This window comes from Grampus griseus, assembly GCF_964374135.1.
Source record: "Grampus griseus genome assembly, chromosome: 1".
Taxonomy (NCBI): domain Eukaryota; kingdom Metazoa; phylum Chordata; class Mammalia; order Artiodactyla; family Delphinidae; genus Grampus; species Grampus griseus.
The window spans coordinates 108985017-108991148 of NC_139017.1; positions in this window are offsets into that span (position 1 = coordinate 108985017).

Consider the following 6132-nt stretch of genomic DNA (forward strand, 5'->3'; position numbering starts at 1 on the left):
ACAGATTTGAAAGGGAAGATCAGGGGTTCAATTTGGGGCATGTTAAATTAGACCATAAACTGGACTATAAACTCGGAAGGATAGGGGTTGTGTTTTCTTTCCTATTATTATAATCTCTGTACCTGACAAATATATCAATACATACTGAGAAAAATTGTTAACAATGATTCCCTGGTCCTCCCTTCCCCCTTCCACTCTTAGTTTGTGAATTTCCAGTCTGAACAAAAGGCTTTTGCCTAATGGCCTGTGGAATAACCTGTATGCATGCTTTATTAGTTTTCTATTGCTGCTGTAACAAATTATCACAAACTTAGTGTCTTAAAACAACACAAATTTATTATCTTATAGTTCTGTAGTTCCAAAGTCTGGCATGGATCTCAGTGGGCTAAAATCAACATGTCAGGGCTTTCCTGATGGCGCAGTGGTTAAGAATCAGCCTGCCAATGAAGGGGACATGGGTTCGAGCCCTGGTCTGGGAAGATCCCACATGCCGCAGAGCAAGTAAGCCCGTGCGCCACAACTACTGAGCCTGCACTCTAGAGCCTGTGAGCCATAACTACTGAGCACATGTGCCACAACTACTGAGCCTGCGCTCTAGGGCCTGCGAGCCACAACTACTGAGCCCGTGCACCACAGCTACTGAGCCTGCGCTCTAGAGTCCTCCAGCCACAACTACTGAAGCCCGTGTGCCTAGAGCCCATGCTCCACACCAGAGAAGCCACCGCAATGAGAAGCCCGTGCACCAATGAAGAGTAGACCCCGCTCGCCACAACTAGAGAAAGCCTGCATGCAGCAATGAAGACACAACATAGCCAAAAATAAAGATAAATAAATTAAAAAATAAATCAAATCAAATCAACGTGTCAACAAGGCTGCATTCCATTCTTTTTAGAGGCTTTAAGGGAGAATCTTGCCTTGTCTCCTTGCCTTTTCCTACTTCTGGAGGCCCCCAGAATTTCTTGGCTTGTAGGTCCTCTTCCTACATCTTCAAAGCCAGCAATGGTGGGTTAAGTCCTTCTCACATAGGGTACTCAGATCTTCACTTCTTCCACCCTCCTCCACGTTTTTTTGTGTGTGTGTGGTACGCGGGCCTCTCACTGTTGTGGCTTCTCCCGTTGCGGAGCACAGGTTCCGGACGTGCAGGCTCAATGGCCATGGCTCACGGGCCCAGCCACTCCGCGGCCTGTGGGATCTTCCTGGACCGGGGCACGAACCCGTGTCCCCTGCATCGGCAGGCGGACTCTCAACCACTGCGCCACTAGGGAAGCCCCCCTCCTCCACTTTTAAGAACACTTGTGATTACCTTGGACTCACCTCGATAATAAAGGATAACCTCTCTATTTTAAGGTCGGCTAATTAGCAATTTTAATGTCATTTGCAACCTTAACTCTTCTTTGCCATGTGTAGTAAAATATTCACAGGTTCAGGGATTACCAGGTGCTGCTTGAATATATAGGTATCAGTTTAACACAATCATCCCAAGAAATAGTCAAAATAATCACATGTGCCCAGTTCTTTTCAAATGTTGCTATTAAATGATGTGGGTAATTTGGTTATTTCCAATTTTGGGGGAAAACAAAGTTAGTTTTCCAGCAGTATATCAGGTGACAAAATTGGAACAAACATTAAATGTGTGGTGCCTTACCAGAACAGTTCATTTACTACTTTCACAAATATTAACTCCCGTGTCTAAAATATTGACTAGTGACCAAGGAAAAGGGAAGATCAGGTTGTTCTACAGGTTCTTAGAGGTTCTAATCCTTCTTAATTAAAAAGTACAATATCTAAGTTGCTAGGTAGATGGAAAAATTCATTAGCTGAGGTCAGCCTGGGAAAAACAGTCTAAACTAAAAGAAAATGGCTAGCTTGGGAGTACCTACCTTATACTGTATTTGTGTTTCAGGCAAAATTTTATAGTTTACTTTAGTAACTGCACATAACAAAAGCCCTGCCAACATTGTGTCTAGAAAATAAATCACTTTTAATTACAAATATCAAAATCAACTGAATAGGGCTTCCCTGGTGGCGCAGTGGTTGAGAATCCACCTGCCAATGCAGGGGACACGGGTTCGAGCCCTGGTCCAGGAACATCCCACATGCCGCGGAGCAACTAAGCCCGTGCGTCACAACTACTGAGCCTGCACTCTAAAGCCATTGAGGCACAACTATTGAGGCCCGCGTGCCTAGAGCCCGTGCTCTGCAACAAGAGAAGCCACCGCAATGAGAAGCCCACGCACTGCAACGAAGAGTAGCCCCTGCTCACCACAACTAGAGAGAAGCCCACATGCAGCAAGGAAGACCCAACGCAGCCAAAAATAGAAATAAATCAATAAATAAATTTATTTTAAAAAATCAAATGAATAATGTAGTCCTGCATTAATTTCAATAAACACACTTAACTATTCAAGGTTTATTTTTTTGTGCAGATTTTCCTTTTAAAAACAAATCCCAAATAAAAGATTTGAAATTACAGCAGGTCTTACTAAATTTTTTTCATAAAACTAATGGCATACTTCATGCAGTGAATGTGCTATATTATATTTTCCAAAATTTTCCCATTAAACTGACTGCTAAAAGGTCATGAAAGATTTTCAGGGAATTCCCTGGTAGTCCAGTCTTTAGGACTCCGTGCTTTCACTGCAGAGGGCCCGGGTTCTATCCCTGGTTGGGGAACTAAGATTCCACAAGTTGTGTGGTACAGCCAAAAATAAATTGTTTTTAATACAGATATCACTTTACTAAGATTACTCTGAAATGCTCATTTTTCCTTTTCCAAACTGAAGTAAATTCATTATGATTAACAGTAGCAGAAGAGATACTTCATCTATTCTTAAAATAAAGGTTATGCCTACCACAGGGGATTGTACTACAATTGGTTTTCAAAGCCCCCATAGCTGATTGAATTTCAAAACAGAATTTATGAAAGATAATACTTACAAATATTTAAGCATTCCATTTAAATATTGTTGATATTAAAACTGTCTATTTTCTTTGCAAATTAACTCACCCATTCCAGAATACCATTTTTGCTAGCAGTGTACCAGAGGACACATTTTTTACCTTCCACACTAATAGCAAAAGACGTTAGGGGGGTAACAAAAGACATGAGTTCAGTGGGCCCTCCTCCACATCTGCGGATTCCACAATCTTGGATTCAACCCACCTTGGATCAAAAATATTGAGAAAAAAATTCCAGAAAGTTCCAAAATGCAAAACTTGAATTTGCCATGCACTGACAATTATTTACATATAATTTACATTGTATTAGGTATTATAAGTAATCTAGAGATGATTTAAAGTATGAAGGAGGGTGTGCGTAGGTTATGCAAATACTACACCATTTTATATAAGCATCCTCAGATTTTGGTATCTACGGGGGGCCTGAAAGCAATCCCATCCCCAGGGATAATAAGGGACACCTGTACTGGGTAAATGCTCCGTGTAACAGTTCAAAACCTGTAATGGCACTCCACTGACTATGAGGGACATTGCATTCAGAGCTGTCCATGACCTGGTTCCAAACTAACTTTCAAGACTTGCTTGTGACTGTGTTTTCTTACAAGGCTTCTATTATTCAGGAGGATAACTACTGCAGATGAAGGGATAAGTGATGCGAATTATAACTGACATAAAGCAGTGAATTAAACAGTTATTAGCTTCCTCTCTTCACTTTTCTGCTGTATTGCACACGCCTGTTTACATGTTCCCATTTGTTACCCGTATGCGTGTGTGGCTTACTCCTAGCCACGAGATCTTTAATTCTAAGACCTGTAGCACTGGTACCTTATCTTCACCTAACAACTTCCTAAGAAAGTATTACTTCCTTGAGTCTTCTTCAATTAGCTGACCTTGTCTAGGTGGCCATCATCTTCTTTATCCTCTTTTATCTTCCCAAAGTATTTGTAAGCTCATCATGTTTGCCTCCCATCTTTTTTTTTTTTTTTTAAACAAAGATTTAAAATAAGATCCAAGACTAACATCTTGGGATTCTTGTAAGAATGTCTCCAAGAACTGCTGCTTCTTGGTCAATCTCCACCAAGACCCTGATTAAGCTTCAAGGTTCTCCTGGGTTCTTCCGCCATCTTCTGAGAAGTACACGACACCCACCCTCCAGAGATAACTGTTCCTACAATATTTGTTAGTCTTCTCTTCTTGTTTCTCCCCTTATAACCTACTCCCATTCTTTTTTAAGATTAGATATTTACTCTTTTAAGTAGATGCTAAATCATCACTTTTCTCTTTGAAATATCTCCTAAATTCCAAGCTCCCTGGCATCCCATAGCATCCTCTGGCGTAGGCCTTCAACATGTTCTTCTATACCAGGAGTTCCTAACTATTTTGTGCCATGAACCCCTTTGGCAGCCTGGTGAGGCCCATGCATCAAATAAAAGCATGGGATTACAAGGGAGGCAGATGATACTGAAATACTGTTATCAAACTATTTTAAAAATTATGAAATAATAATCTATGTGCTTCTTTATTAGTAAATTAAATAAGATATAGCAGTGGTTCTAATTACTGCCTTAATTTTGAAGAAGTGATGAGCATAAATAATATATCTGTAACATCCAGGATATATGAAAAGAGTTATAATTTCTTTTGGTGACAAAGTCACAGGTTCCGCTAATACTACTGTGGTTTGTTACCAAATGCATACATTTCAATTAGCAGTTAGTAAAAATAAACATGTAAGTTTTTTCTAACCACAGATTTCTCTGCCCCTACCCTTTGACAAGATCATGAACATTTAGCTTACCTTCCTGCCTCTGTTCCAACCAGAACAGTCACCCACAGGGCATGCCTTCAGAGTTCTCTTCCTAAAATGCCGATCTTAACAAGTCACTTTCCTGTATACTAGGGAATACAGTGTGGGCCCCTATCATCCACAGAGGCATTCTCCTGCAGTAGTACAGAAATGGAATTCATTTGAAATGCAAATTTCCTGGACTTCCACTGCAATTGTGCAGATCTGGGTGAGCCTGGAACACTGCATTTTAAAAACCACTGTGAGGAAGTCTTGCACTAGTGGTCCACAGACCAGACTTTGCAAAACAGGATAGAGTCCAACCTTATAAGCATCACCTTTAACAGCCTTCACAGTCTGCCTCGCCACACCTACCCTTCCAGTTCTACTCCGGCCTCACAGAATTACTATGCATTCTCCAAACCGAGGGGGAGAATGCCCTTCCTTCCCCACCCCTCCTGCTTCACACGATGCACGCATTTCTCTGCTTGCTTAAACCTTGCTCGTTCTTAAAGGCTCAACTCCAATATGACTTTCTCTCTGAAGCCTCTGCAACTTTCTCACTCAGGCTGATACAATCTTGTTTTCCCTGACAATTTCTAATCAAGCTGCACTGTAGTAAATTATGCCAGCCTTCTGCAAAGGCAGAGGGACCCAAACTCAGAGCTGCCTGAAAGATAGTTGTGCATTCATTTAGCACTCAGCATACACTGTGGAGAAGGAGAGAGAAATTACTGAGCAGCAATAAAGTCCTGCAGGTTAATAGAGGAATAAGACAAGTCCTTACTTTCAAAGGGCTAATGTTCCCCTGTTTATCTTCTTCACTCTTCATATACTGCAGCCCTTTCTTAAGTCCTGAAGTCATCTAATTACTTCAGCTCACATTAATCATTTCTTCTTTGATGTCCTGTACCAGGATCATACTGTTTTCCTTTTCATCCAACCATCCATCCATCCATCCATCCATCCATCCATCCAGTATTTATTGAGTTTCTACTATGTGCCAGGCAATGTGATAGGCACTGGGAATGTAAAACCTGTGAACAGGTACCTGCCCTCAAAGTTCTTAGAGTGTCAACTGCTCTCTCGTTGATATTTTTGTCTCCTGGCTAGGCTGGAAGTTCTTTGAAGGCAGAGAAAGTTTTGTACATTTTTGTAGTCTTCACTGCATCTAGTACCTCGCTGGCACAGCGAGTGTTGCAAACGCCTTTGAAAGATTAAGTGAAATACTTGTTTTCCAAGCCTCCTTTCCCACTCAGAGCTCCCCTTACCTGATACTGCTAAACTGAAGGGAAAAGAAGCCTCTTTGCAATACCCTGGAGAAAAATTCCTTCGGGAGCTGGAGATGGGATTTTGATTCTCCTCTCACAGAAAAACAAGTCCCAAGA